Here is a 14,998-nt window from a genome sequence, read left to right as displayed (position 1 = left end):
GTTGAGTCTTCTCTGTGGCTGTCTTACTGGTTTAGCTCCATCCTCTAAATTTATTCGATGCATACATGTGGATGGGCTAATACAAGGAATGTCCGCCAGGGTCCAGCCTATAGCCTTCTTATGCTTCTTGAGAACTGACAACAACTTCTCCTCTTGCTCATCAGCAAGGGAGGCAGATATAATCACTGGAAAACTCTTGCTATCATCCAAGTAAGCGTATTTTAAATTTGATGGCAGAGGCTTCAATTCTGGTGTGGTCGGCTGGATAGTGGTAGAAGGAGATGGTTTCTCAGCCTTTACCTCATAAAGAAAGTCAGAGGTATGTGTACTTCCTGAAATATGGTTAGTCCTATCTGACTCTATATAATCAATCTCAAGAGGTAAAACACCACCACCAGGCATGCAATCAATATCATTCTCAGACTCACTCTCAGCATCAAATTCAGACATATGATCAAGTACAATTTCAGACTCAATGCATGAAGAGTGAGAGGCATGCAGATTAGAATAAAGATCAGTCATGTATTCATCAACAACATGGTCAATTATTTCAGCACGAAATACAGAAAGATCTTCAGATGGGTATTTCATAGCATCCAGAATATTAAAATGAATAGTTATATCACCAAACTCCATGGACAGTGTGCCTGCATAAACATCTATCTTAGTTCTAGCAGTTTTCATAAAGGGTCTGCCTAGAATGATGGGAACTGATCCTTGAGAAAATCCATCTTCCATATTCAAGATATAAAAATCAACAGGGAAAATCAGTTCACCAACTCTAACTAAGACATATTCTATGAAACCAACAGGATAGGCAACACTTATATTAGCTAAATGAATTACCACATCAGTTGACTGCAAGGGACCTAGAGATAGAGAATTAAAAATCGACAGAGGCATAACACTAACAGAAGCTCCTAAGTCTAGCATGGCATTGTCAAACTTACTATTCCCTATAATACAAGGTATGCTGAATGTACCTAGATCTTTGCATTTTTCAGGAATTTGAGGAACAGATTTACCAATCAATGCGGAGACATTTCTACCCATGCTAATTCGTTCACTTCCTTTAAGCTTCCGCTTATTAGTGCACAGCTCCTTCAAGAATTTTGCATATCTTGGAATTTGCTTTATTGCATCCAACAGAGGTATGTTTACCTCTACTTTTCTAAACGTTTCCAAGATCTCTTTCTCTGCCTCTTCCATTTTTTTGTTGGAAACTGCTCTTGGAGGGAATGGAAGAGGGGGAATGTGCTGCTTCTGCAAATCAGAATTACCTATGGAAGAAGATTCACCTGTGGAAGAAGATTCACCTGCACAGAAATTGTTAGGTAGATTTTTGTCATCACCTTTTTCTGGAATAGAGTGAAGTTTGGCAGGTTCATTTGCAGATGAGGAAGGTGCTACGGGTTGAGGTCCTTGACACTGCTTTCCCGACCTCAATGAAATGGCACTGACATTTTTGGGATTTTGGACAACTTGAGAAGGCAGCTTGTCAGAATTCTGGGACTGTTGTTGATTCGATTGGGTAGCTAATTGTCCCATCTGATTGGTTAAGCTCTGAATGGAGGCTCTGGTCTCTTGCTGAAACTGCATGTTCTGCATAGTCATTTGCCTCACAAGTTCTTCGAGGGAAGGTTGTGGAGGGGCCTCAACTGTTGGCTGTTTCTGGGGTTGCTGCTGTTGTTGGATTGGTGGAGGAATGTATGGTCTGCTTGGGCCAGCAGCATTTTGGAAGGAAGGAGCAGGCTGCTGTTGTTGTTGCTGAGGGCTGGACCATCTGTGGTTAGGGTGATTCCTCCATCCAGGGTTGTATCTGTTGCTGGAAAGGTCATAATTGCTCTTCTGTGGTTGATTTTGCTGCTGAGGTTGAGGAGGTCTATTGTAAATATTTGCAGCATAAGCTTCAGGCTGCTCAATTGCTCTAGGTTGCTGCATGGAAGGGCAAAGGTCTATATGGTGGTCAGCAGAGGAGCACAAACCACAAACCCTTGCGACAGGTACAGATTTCTGATTCAAGGCCAGCTGGGTTACCAAGTTGACCAACGCATCCAGTTTGCCTTCAAGCTTCTTAGTTTCAGATGATGCAGATGGGTTTGTAGCTACCTCATGCACTCCTCTAATGACTATGGCATCATTTCTGGCGCTAAACTGCTGGGAGTTGGAGGCCATCTTCTCAATTAAATTTCTGGCTTCAACAGGAGTCATGTCTCCAAGGGCTCCACCACTGGCAGCATCTATCATACTTCTCTCCATATTACTGAGTCCTTCATAAAAATATTGGAGAAGAAGCTGTTCTGAAATCTGATGGTGGGGGCAACTGGCACATAGTTTCTTAAATCTCTCCCAGTACTCATACAGGCTCTCTCCACTGAGTTGTCTAATACCTGAGATATCCTTCCTGATGGCTGTGGTCCTGGAAGCAGGGAAAATTTTTTCTAAGAATACTCTCTTAAGGTCATCCCAGCTCTGATGGACCTTGGAGCAAGGTAATACAGCCAGTCCTTTGCCACTCCCTCTAATGAATGAGGAAAAGCCTTCAGAAATATGTGATCCTCTTGGACATCTGGGGGTTTCATGGTGGAGCAGACAATGTGAAATTCTTTCAAATGTTTGTGCGGGTCTTCACCTGCAAGGCCATGAAACTTTGGAAGCAAATGAATCAGTCCAGTTTTAAGAACATATGGGACATCCTCATCAGGGTATTGGATGCACAAGCTTTCATAGGTGAAATCAGGTGCAGCCATTTCCCTTAGAGTCCTCTCACGAGGTGGAGGTTGTGCCATGTTCTCAGAATGTGCAAAATCAGAATGCTCAGAATCAGAATGCTCAAAATTATAATGCTCAAGATCAGGATGTTCAAAATCACCAATAACAGAATGCACAGATTCACCAGTTATGGAATGCTCAGAATGATCAAAAGGTATAAAATGATGCCTAACTAATCTATGAAATGTCCTATCTATCTCAGGATCAAAGGGTTGTAAGTTAGATGGATTGCCTCTAGTCATACACTACATTCAGCATGCACACAACTAGTTGCCTTGTCATGTAAATAAAGGTGTAGGTTTGAACTACAGCTACCCTCAAATGATATCCAAATGACTTGAAATTTTGTGAGCAACCTTATAAAATGATGAGAAGATAGCACAAAAAATTTCAGACAAAAATTCAAAGTCTAACTATGAAAGCTAAAATTGGTAGGTTAAGAAAAATAAGTGAATAAAACTTGAAAAATAAAAAACTTTTGACAGAATCGCTTTTTTTGGACGATGGAGACCTCAGCCAGCCTATGGTAGGCTTCCATGGCGTAGGAAATTTTTTTCTACCCCAAATGCATATATAATAATTGCGATTCTGATAACCGGAGCAAAAGTTATGGCCGTTTGAAGTTTTGACAAACACAAAATTTGCTAGTTTTTTGGAACTTTCAAATCTGACCAAACTAAAGGCTCTAGCTATTTTTTCCACAAAATATGGATTAAAAGAAGTTACCACAAAAAAATTCAGCCAAAAATAACAACCCTAGCTACTAAAACAAAAAATCCCAAATAATTCAGCATGGGTGGTCGCTAAAATCCGTCTCTAATTGATTTCTACTACTACTCTGTTTTTCTGCAAGCTGATTTCTACTACTACTCTGTTTTCAAGCACAATCTTCACAGCAAAACACCCAAGACTGAAACAGGGGAAACGCTTAATGGGAAAACTGAAACAGAACACACATTAAACAAAATACCAGGACACTAAACAACACTAACACACATACTAACACAATACTAACAATTAAACATAAAACACGAAAGGATTAAACACACAACACTAGCTAGCTATTATGAACCTTTGGACACTGCTCCCCGGCAACGGCGCCAAATTTGATCGAGGCCGTACCCGAATCAAATAAACATGAAAATGCAGTAACTAGGAAGTGATCCTAGGTCGTTTCCCAACGAGCAGTGACAAGCCAAATGTTCATAATATACTTGTAGTAACAATAACGATGGGGGGGGGGGGTTTGGTTGTTTGCTAATTAAAGAGAAGAACAAATAAAATGGAATACGAAACTACTAATATTAAAAACGGGTTGTTTCCTCTGATTCAGAAGCCACTCTCTTATCCTGGGTTATGGAGAATTCGTCCCTAACAGTCAACCACTTAATCCAACCCTATTTCAATTTACTAAGCGAAAATCAACTTAGGGTTTTCAATACGTGATTAGGCACCACATACACCAGTTAGCCCTTCGTCCATTAAGCATGAACGCAAGTTAGGCTCAGAGGCAATTAATCGAACACGAAGCGTGCACTGATTAATATTCACGAAATTGGGATAAGTGGTGAAGGGAAAACTGCCAGGAAACCACATTACAAACGAAACCTCAAAGAGAGTTGGGCTTCGTCCTCAAAAGGAAACAACACCAGAAAATCTAGCCTTCCATGGATTCAAATAGAAAACGCAAATGAAACATGAAGCAGAAACGTAAATGAACAAGAACGTAAATGAACAGAAACGTAAATGAAAGTAGAAGAAGAAGCAAGAATGAACTCGTAATTAGAAGCAGAAAACGGAAATTTGCATTAAGAACGAAAACTGTAACAAGGGAACAGAAAAACGTGAAAACCTAAAACCAAAGCTCTGAATAATGAAAATAGCATAGCAGAATAGAAAATGCCCTGCACGAATCCCAAGGCAGCTATTTAAAAAGAGTCACTCAAAGTCACTGGGCCCTATTACAATACTCTGGCCCAAAACGAAATAAACACTGAACAACATAAAATAAAATTGCGAAATTTCCTAATTAGAAATTAACTAAGGTAAGTGCTGCTTTATTTGCCCTCTTCAAGTCCACAACCAAAATCCGGATTAAGCCCAATGTTTCATTAATTCCTGAAATTAGATTAAAAACATCAAATTAGCTAAATGAGCCCAAATAGTAAAACTGCCTAATTAATTGACAATTAAGACCAATCAATAATTAAAATGGTGCAAAAAGGGTTTAGAAAATAGAAGAAAATGATGGCACATCAAAAGCTTTGTGCATAAGTGCTTTTTTTTTTCATTGATTTTACTTCTAATAACACCATTTTGATCGAGTGACATTTTTAGAAAAAATAGTTACTAGTTGTTTCTTTTGTAATAGGTATGTATTAAAGTCATCAGTGATCTCAGCACTATCAGAAATTGCCTTAAAGCCCAGGTGTGAAAATACCATTGCTATAGTTTAACCATTCAAATGTCATAATTGTGTGTGTGTGACTGTGTGTCCATGTGCACACATGTGCTGGTGTACATTTTGTTCCTTTGACTATATATGTGTGTGATAAAGTAAAAGAGAGGGTGCTATAAGCCTGTAACCTTGAGAAGCAGCCGCAGGAGCTTGTAAAAGAATTTTGTTATCACCATTCAAACCTGCTGGTCCTCTCTTAATCAAACTTATCGTTAAACATAAACAGTCTTCATGACTTAGTATAATCAGAAGTAAAACATTCACAAAGGGATCATTATACTCCTCCAAGAAGAGATCTGAATCATCAGTGAAGTAAAGGTGTGAAACCTTAACTTCCTTTAAACCAACTTGGATACCTTTATGAGCTCTCCACCATAGTTACAAAATTGCAAATATAGAAAACATTCCCCTTCCCTAGCTCCTTATTTTCTAATTTTCCTAAACCATAATATACTTTTTTTGTTATTCATAATCATAGAAAAATTAGCAGGAAATCCATCTTCTATACATTTAGCATCAAAATGTTTTCTATCAAGATCCTTTTCCAAGAACCCTACTCAAAGCCCAATTTCTTCAATTTGTTACATCTTCTGCTAGCTGATTTGCAAATAGAGTGGCATCCGGACTTTGTCTACCTGGTCTAAAAGCATTTTGGTTTTTTAATCTTTAGAAGAATTTGAGTCAAAATGATAACAGGGAAGGAAGAAGAAAAAGAAAAGGAAAACAAACGCAAAGAGGCAATCTAGTGATCTGTGTACTCATTTGCATTTGTATTCATTTCTATATACACAGAGATAGCAAGATTTATCGTGTACTTTATACATGATGCTTGCCTTTCATTTTCCAATGCTTGTACATCTGTTGGTGTCCAATGTTTCATTTTGTGCTGTATTGATCACTTTGCATTAACCTCATTGCAGTGACGATGATCTTGGTGCACTTCAGCAACTCTTGGTTGATCAACCCAATATCCAAATTGAGGAAGGTATGCTAGAATTATGTGTGAGGTAGAATCTATAATGCATGTCCCCACCATTAATAATTTCATGTTATGCTTGTGATAATCATTAAGAATGCTTAATTTTGAATTAGACCTTTGTATGCTTCTGAGACCTCCCATATGATCCTTAGATCACTATCGTTGTATTGTTAACTTTTTGAATTTGAAGTTCAGATTTACTTTGATGTTAATGAATAAAATCTACTATTATACATTGTCTTCACTTGAGAGAAATATATAGATACTCTAGTACAATAAAGCAATTTTAGGATATGTTGGCTTTGGTGTTGTTTAATGATAGGACCCCAAGATAACTAAGGTGTAGGTAAGAAGAAAGAAAAATTTGGGTATTCCTTGGCTGAAAACCAAAGATTAGTCCCTTGAAATATTGAGATCCATTTGGGAGAGAGTTTGGGCACTCTCAAATTACTTAGAGTTGGTTTCCTTTTTTTCTTTCTCTACAGTTCCTACGTCTTTTAACAACTCTTTACTAGAGAATAACTCTTCACATGAATAATGAACAAGTTTATACAGGTCTTCATGAATCCCAACATCAGAATATTCAAATTCCAGATGTGGAACAAGAGGCTGTTTATTTCCAGCTGCAATAGACTGAATAATATCATCATGTTTCTGCTGCTTTTGTTTAAAGTTATTGTTGTTATTGTTGTTTGATTTACAGTTATTGTTGTTTGATTTATAGTTTTCAGTCATTGATTGATGAGTTTGATTTACATGGTTGTTTTAGGAGCTCAGGCTATAATCCAATTTAAACTATATTGAGACATAACAAGTAACAACTCTTAAAATATTTTTGTTTCAGAGGTTAGACACCTACCAAAAATTGCTAGTTTTTATCTTTTAATTGAATGAAACATGATGATGGTATATATTTATGTAGGTCCTTTATGATGGTATATATTTATGTAGGTCTATGTGATATATTTATGTAGAATATTTTTTTTGCATGTATTGCCTAGGATTATCTGCTATCAACATGGCAAAAGTTTTGACACTAGTTAAAGACAATAGGTCTAGTCTGTTATGTATTGTTGCCCTCAAATCTTCACCCAATTACTTAGATTACATTACTATCAAATAACACTTATAGCTATTCAATATTCATCCTTTTTGGAATCTCAATTGGAATCTCAGCCTCTTGATCCAAAGAAAAATCTCCTCTAGCCAATGGAAGAAGCTCATAGTTTGGCTCATGATCCTCATTAAGGTTGGCAACAAATATTAGTTTGTTGCCATCTCTGTTTTTTAATATAACTTTCTCATCATTCAACTATGAATTTACTACCAATGCTGAACCTTTATATGGTATGACTATCCTTGATGCATGGCCAGATGTTACACTACATTCGCTTCCATCATTGTAGAAGATCTTCTTGTTAAGCTCAGTGACTCGCTGTTAAATTGGATTAATTGGATCCCTTCAAGTGCCTTTTTTTTGTCTACCTATTATACATTTTCTCTAGCCTGTCCTAGAAAGTAGAAACCTTAAGCTTTCACCACTTGGCACGCTGTGCATCATTGCATTATAGAGTTGGCTACAACAAGCAAACCTAAATTCCTACCTAAAAGGCTAAAACACTATTGCCATTGTTCCCTAACTCACTATTCCGCTTTTTGGTACATTGTAATTCATTCTGAAGTCACTACCAAGCAAATGGTGTTAGAGTTGGCTGAGCTACATGACAGTCAAGTTTTCAGTGTTTACTAGACACTTCCAACAGATGTTTATAAGGCAGGTCTCTTGTCCTTGAATTCCCATATATTACAAAGGCAGTTAAAAGAGATCCTCAAACAATTGGACTAGGATCTAAAGGCATTTCTTTGATGAATTCCAAGGCTTGATCAAGCTGGGCTGATCGACCTAGCATATCCACAACACAAGCACAAATTTCAACTGTTGGTTTTATTTTATACTTAGTCATGAGTGACTTGTATATACTAATGCCTTCATCTACCAATCCTGCCTTGCTATAAGCAGAAAGAACACCAACCATTGTTATCATGTCTGGTTTGAACCCTTGTTGAAGCATTTTGTAATACGTAATAATAGCCTCCTCACCTCTCCCATGTAATCCATATGCAGAGATCATTTTGATAATGTCACATATTGATATCTGTTTTTCGCAATGATGATTGATGTAGGTGGTCATTGAGTTATTTGTTGGATTCTTGCTTTGATTTTTATTACTTGTTGACTACCGTTAATGCCAACTGATATATGCTATACAAATTGTCTTCATGATGAGTGTACCTTAGATTCCCGTTTGAGACCGAATGCAATGATTCTTGCGGATAGTTTGCATTAATCATTGTATTCAATCTTGAATTGTCCGTTTGGACAGTTTGGGGAGACTGTTATTTTTATGGTAGATTCATGCGTTGAGGTTTAAATTATTTTGTTTAATTTGATGAAATTTTGGTACAATGCATTTCTAATTGTTCTCTGAGTGCATACTTGATTATCGAGAAATTAATTTCACCGATTTCATGTCGTGTACTTGGAGACCAATGTGAAATACTGCCCAATTTTGTGAAATTTAACAAAATAGAATTAACCCTGACGTATGAAGCTACCATAAAAGACGGTCTTCCTGAATGGGATAGGGCCACACCTATAACAAAAAAGTGAGATTTTCATGCATCGAATAACTTTGAGAGTATGAAAGAGTTATTAGTTAGATGGATTGAAGTTGGATGAATGAAAGTCGCATCAGCCACGAATGAGCAAGGCGTCGAGCAGTTCTTACAATTTGCTTTAGAAAGAGGTCAACTGGATGAAGATGGAAAATATTATTGCCTTTGCATCAATTGTTTGAATGGTAGACGACAAACATTAGACGACATACGGGACCATCTATTGTGTGATGGAATTAAGAGGAATTATACGACGTGGATATGGCATGGTGAAATGACAGACATGCAGAGTGGGCCCCAATCAAAACTGTTTAATGTAGAAATGGGAGATCGCTTGGAGGATATGATTCGTGACTGTGGCGTCCCCAAAATAATGACTGGTTTAATAGTAATGATTTAAATAACAAAAAAACCATGGTAAATTTTTTTTTTCTTCTTTTTCTTTTTCATTTCTTTCTCTTTTCACAATAATTAGGTTCAGAACGAAAATCCTCACAATAGAGTCCTGAATGGCCAGTTCACAACTCTATTCGGAGTCATTTCTTTCTTACCACTCGTAATCTCTAAACTATTTTGTTGTTTCAAAAGGAAGAGTATACCAGCCATTACTTTAGGTCGTCACGTGAAAATAATAAAATAAAATACGGTCGGTAAACTCTTTTGTAAGTAAAGTTTGCTAATGCTTTCTTTTCAAATAACAAGGTTGAACATAAGTACATTCATCATTTAATAGCTGTCCAAAATATGGGAGTTTTACAAAATACATAGTGTCATCCAGAGCAAAGGTGTTCACAGTGGTGGCTTCAGCCACATGTATACAATAATCAAATTCCTATACAATAGGTCCACCCATACAAAACAAAAGGGTAAACCTAACAGTCAGTCCTAGATACACCCACCCTCAAAAGTATATAAAACTAGTCCGAAGAGTTGTCCATTATGATGAAGAGCCTCCACTGATCCCCATCTCTCCCGGGCCACTATCCTCCGTAGAGTCTGCCTCAGATGCCGACGTGACTTCCTCGGGAGAATCCACCTCAGGAAAGGGATCCTCATCACCCTCTAGGAAGTCAAGAGAATCCACAGTAGGCTCAGGAGGTAGCTCCTCAAGATCCTCCTCAGGGTCTTCCTCGGACGACGTTACCTCGATCACTTGGACTGGCTCCAATAGACGATATGGTGTAGGCGTGGGTAGTATCCACTCCACAGTGTGCTGAAGCGTACACGCGGGTTCATCTGGATGCACCAATGAAGTAGCCGTGAATCGGATCGTGCCCCGAAATCGGCACCTCGTGTTGCCTTCGAGGGTCTCCCAAGCTCCCTCTAGGCACTCCATCTCCACTCGATCATGGATTAGCTGTGCCGCCATCACGATCTACAGGAAAGAAAAGAAAGGGGTAGACTCTTTCACGAAAATCTAACTACGCCGCACACAATTCGTCTCATAACCACTACATGCAAGTAAAAGGGGTATCTTAAAGCTTTTCATCTCTGGTAATCGATTACACAGCCTTGGTAATTGATTACCAGAGGCCAAACTCGAATTACACAGCTTCAGGACATGAAAACCTGAAAAAGGCACTGTGTAATCGATTACACATACCTGGTAATCGATTACCAGTGACCTATTCCTCTGTGTAATCGATTACACAGACTGGTAATCAATTACCAGAGGCCTCCACAATCTCCCAGTTCCCTTTTTGAAGCCTGGTAATCGATTACACCCCTTGGTAATCGATTACCAGAAGCTCTCCTAGCTTCCTGACCTCGTTTTCAAGCCTGGTAATCGATTACACCCCTTGGTAATCGATTACCAGAGACCAGCTTAGCCTCCTGTCTTCATTTTTAAGCCTTGTAATCAATTACCCACTCTTGGTAATCGATTACCAGAGGCCATAACCCACATATCAAACAAAGTTCACAGTTGGCCAGCCACCACACAAGCCTCCTTGCTTTGTGGTTTTGTTTCTTTTATCTGTTGACTGCCAGGAGCTCGCCTGCTTAGGTACATCACAGGTTCTCACTGACTGACTATGCCCGGGTTGGGTTGGGATTGGTCAAGCTTGGTTTTGGGCAATAGCACCCCACCTGACGTCCCCAAGGTCTCCTGACCCCCGCGACATATCTCCAGGTACCACTCTGTGGTCAATGAATAAAAGCAGGAAGTTTCATCCTTCTACACTTCCTCATCTCAAGCTTGTAGGATTATGGGGTACCCATCACATGTGGTACTAGGTGGCGGTCGGGCGATGGTGCACAACAAGTTTTCCACATCCACAAATCGCGCATAAATTCACCATCCCCTGTTGCCCACCTCCAACTGAGCTCACGTACTCCCATGTAGCCCATATCCTCGTTTCTCTCAACACCGGGTCCCCATCACTCCTCCCAAGCTTCCCCAACATCCAGGTAATTCAACATTCAAACAACACAAACTACCACAGCCAAGAAAACAGGGCAAAGGCAGAAAACTCTGCCCAAAACACCAACCAAAATCACGGCTTTTTCTCACTTAAAGACCCCCGTAACATTTCCTTCGTTCCAATTCATTCACCGTTGGATCGACTCAAAATTTTTACTGGAAGTCTCTAGTACATAAGCCTACATTTTGACCGTCGGGATCTGCTAGCAAACATCCAGAACTCATTCTGCACTACTCTTTCCACAACCAGCAAAACATAGCATTTTTCTGCACTTATGCAAAATTCTGCTGCACAATTTCACAGCAAAATTCTGCATAAAGTGCAGATTTCGAAAATCACACTTTCCCTCATCCAATCTTGCCCAAATCAAATCCTGCAAGTCCCAAATCATGTATCAATTGTGTCTAAACCAAAGTCAAGCTTCAAAACACAGCAACACAAAATCTAGGTGTCCAAAACCCCTCAATTTAATGGATTTTCTAGGTTTGAGAAGTGAAATTGAGAATGGGATAATTTTGAAGCAAACTCTCACCTCACACAAGTCTATAACATCAATTTAAACTTGTTCAAGCTGGATTTACGCCTAAAATTTCACCGAATCAAAATTTGACTCTTCAACACCCAAATTTACCCTAGAAATGGCTCTTTGTTCACTTTGGTCATTTGTTTTCCTCTCTAGCACATCCCAAGCTTTCTCATAAGTCCTAAAAGACATTTCAAGCTAGTATTAACTCACTCTAACCTCCAAATACCACTAAATCCAGATTTGACCTTCCAACTCTCAAACACTCACTCTTTTTCCACTCACAATAACATATTCTCACCTTCCAACCCTAGGTTAACTCTACCCTTCACCTGTAATAGTTTTCCATAAGTAATTTCAGCACATAAACGTCACAAGCATCATCATAAAAACCCTAAAACTGAATGGGTAAGCTTAACTCATCCAAACATGGAAAGTTCAACATGCTTTCAACAAATTTCTTCCCAAATAACCATCATGAAGTAGAAACTTAGCAAAACTACCCATCATATCTCCCAAAATCCCATACCCACGAAAATCAAGAGAGAAAGAAGTCCACCCAAACCTGAAATTTTGAAGTCTCACACGTAGAGATGCGCTTCACGACTCCGAAAATGCCCTCCTTTCGTGATTTGGAGCAGAAATGATGGCCACAGGTTGGAGCTTTGTTGGAGCTTCAATGGAGAATGAAGGAGAAAGAAAAAAACAACGTAAGGGAGAGGGAGAGAGAGCTTATGAAAATGTGGGGCTGAGTGAGGAGAGAGAGAGTTGCTTTTTAGTTTCAAAAAGGCTTTTTCCTCTTTTCTTATTATTTTATTTAAGCTATGCCACATGTCTCCATTTGAGTGGAGTAAAAAGGGCCCACTTTCTCTTTTGATTGTGACCCATACACAGCCACAGAAAGTGAGAAAAATCTGACCTTTCAAACGCTAAAATCCTGCCTCGGTTTGCGTGCCGTTTCTCTGGTTCCAGTTCCTCGCGTTTCTCTGCGTCCGTCGGGGCCAGTTTTCGAAAGTAATCAATATATATATCAAAACGCTCAGAATAAAACCCTGAGCGTGGTTCAGAGGTTGGTTTTGTTAAATTTTAAGTTGCACACAAAACGATGATTTTTAGACTAATTAATTAAGAATTACCCCATAACCTCCCAGTTATGGATTTCTCTTCCTTAATTAGCCTAACCCTCATATCTTGCCCCCACTATTCCTACTTCTATCAAGAACATATATGCATATACACTGAATAATACTTATATATATATATATATAATCATTCAAAATACATCGTTTCCAAAAATTCCGGGTAGAAATTTCCAAGATGTCACAATATTCCCACCCTTTTAGGAATTTCATCCCCGAAATTAACTACTCTATGAACAAACTTGGGTACAATTCTCTCATCCTATCCTCCAACTCCCATGTAGAATCACCCTCATCGGTTCCCCACTGCACCTTCACCAACGTGATCTCCTTTCCTCTCAACGACTTCATGCTTCGGTCAGTGATCTTCTGAGGTTGTGCTTTATAGGTGAGGTTATCCTTCACCTGTACCTCGTCCACTACAAGTATATGTGATGGATCTGGGTTGTACCGTCTCAGTTGAGAGACATGAAATACAGGATGCAAATTCGATAAACTCGGAGGTAAGGCGATATGATAAGCTACAGGCCTAACCTTCTTCAAAATCTGATACGGACCTAGATACTTGGGCGTCAACTTTCTAGATTTGAGAGCTCTTCCAACTCCGGTTAAAGGAGAAACCTTCAAAAACACATGTTCTCCTTCCTGAAAATCTAGTGGCTTCCTCCTTCTATCATAATAGCTCTTCTGCCTATCCTGAGATGCTTTTATCTTCTCTCGAATCAATTTCACTTGTTCGTTAATCTGTTGTAGCATTTCAGGTCCAAGAAGTACCGCTTCTCCATCATCGTACCAACAAATAGGAGTTTTGCACTTTCTTCCATATAAAGCTTCAAAAGGAGCCATACCAATACTGGCTTGGTAGCTATTGTTGTAAGTAAACTCAATCAATGGCAAACAATCCATCCAGCTACCTTGTTGCTCTATAATACACGCCCGAAGTAGATCCTCTAGAGTCTGAATGGTTCGTTCAGTCTGACCATCTGTTTGAGGATGATAAGCTGAACTAAGCTTTGGCTTTGTCCCCAAGGCTTCATGTAGACTTGTCCAAAATCGCGAAGTGAACCTTGGATCCCTGTCGGATACAATACTGGAAGGAATTCCATGCAACCTTACTACTTCTTTGATATACAACTCTACTAGCTTCTCCATTCTATACTTCATATTCACCGGAATAAAATGAGCAGATTTGGTAAGTCGATCTACTATGACCCACACAGCGTCATGCCCATGACTAGTCTTGGGTAAACTAGATACAAAATCCATAGATATGCTCTCCCATTTCCATTCCAGAATTTCCAATGGCTTCAATTCTCCTGATGGTCGCTGGTGCTCAGCCTTAGCCTTTTGACATGTCAAACATCTCGCTACATATTCAACTACATCTTTCTTCATGCCATGCCACCAAAAACTTCTCTTCAAATCTTGGTACATCTTAGTCATTCCTGGATGGAAACTAAGACGACTTTTATGTGCTTCTTCCAAGATCTTAACTTTCAAATCATCTAAAGATGGCACACATATCCTCCCCTTAAATCTAATTAACCCGGTTGTGTCCTTCTCAAACTCCACACCCTTATCCCCCATTACATCTAACACCTTGCCTTGCAAAAACGGGTCATCCTCTTGAGCTTCGCGTATGTGATCCACGAATTCATTGGTGATCTACAAGGCTCCCACAAATAAGCTTTTGGGTCGCACCTCGATTGCTAGATTCAAATCTCGGAACTCCTCTATCAATCTCTGCTCTAAACTCATCATAGTCGCAACATGTAAAGATTTCCGGCTTAGCGCATCGGCTACTAGATTAGCCTTTCCCGGATGGTAGGAAAGACCAAAATCATAATCCTTGAGGAACTCCATCCATCTCCGTTGCCTCATATTGAGTTCCTTCTGATCGAACAAGTATTTGAGACTCTTGTGGTCACTGAAAACTTCAAAACGAGTACCGTATAAGTAATGCCTCCAAATCTTTAATGCAAAGACCACCGCTGCTAGTTCCAAGTCATGGGTCGGGTAGTTAACTTC

The 14,998-nt window shown here is 39.2% G+C and overlaps 1 non-coding gene across 1 annotated transcript; it reads left to right on the top strand.

The window, feature by feature from the left end:
• The first annotated feature begins 2,305 nt into the window (after positions 1-2,305).
• On the top strand, positions 2,306-2,412 carry LOC114391349. The gene has a single exon (XR_003662139.1). It is a non-coding gene; the product is annotated as a small nucleolar RNA R71 (small nucleolar RNA).
• The last annotated feature ends 12,586 nt before the right edge of the window (positions 2,413-14,998 follow it).

Source organism: Glycine soja, chromosome 16 (genome assembly GCF_004193775.1).
Source record: "Glycine soja cultivar W05 chromosome 16, ASM419377v2, whole genome shotgun sequence".
Lineage (NCBI taxonomy): Eukaryota > Viridiplantae > Streptophyta > Magnoliopsida > Fabales > Fabaceae > Glycine > Glycine soja.
Note: the sequence above shows the minus strand (reverse complement) of the source record. Positions and strands in the feature narration are given on the sequence as shown.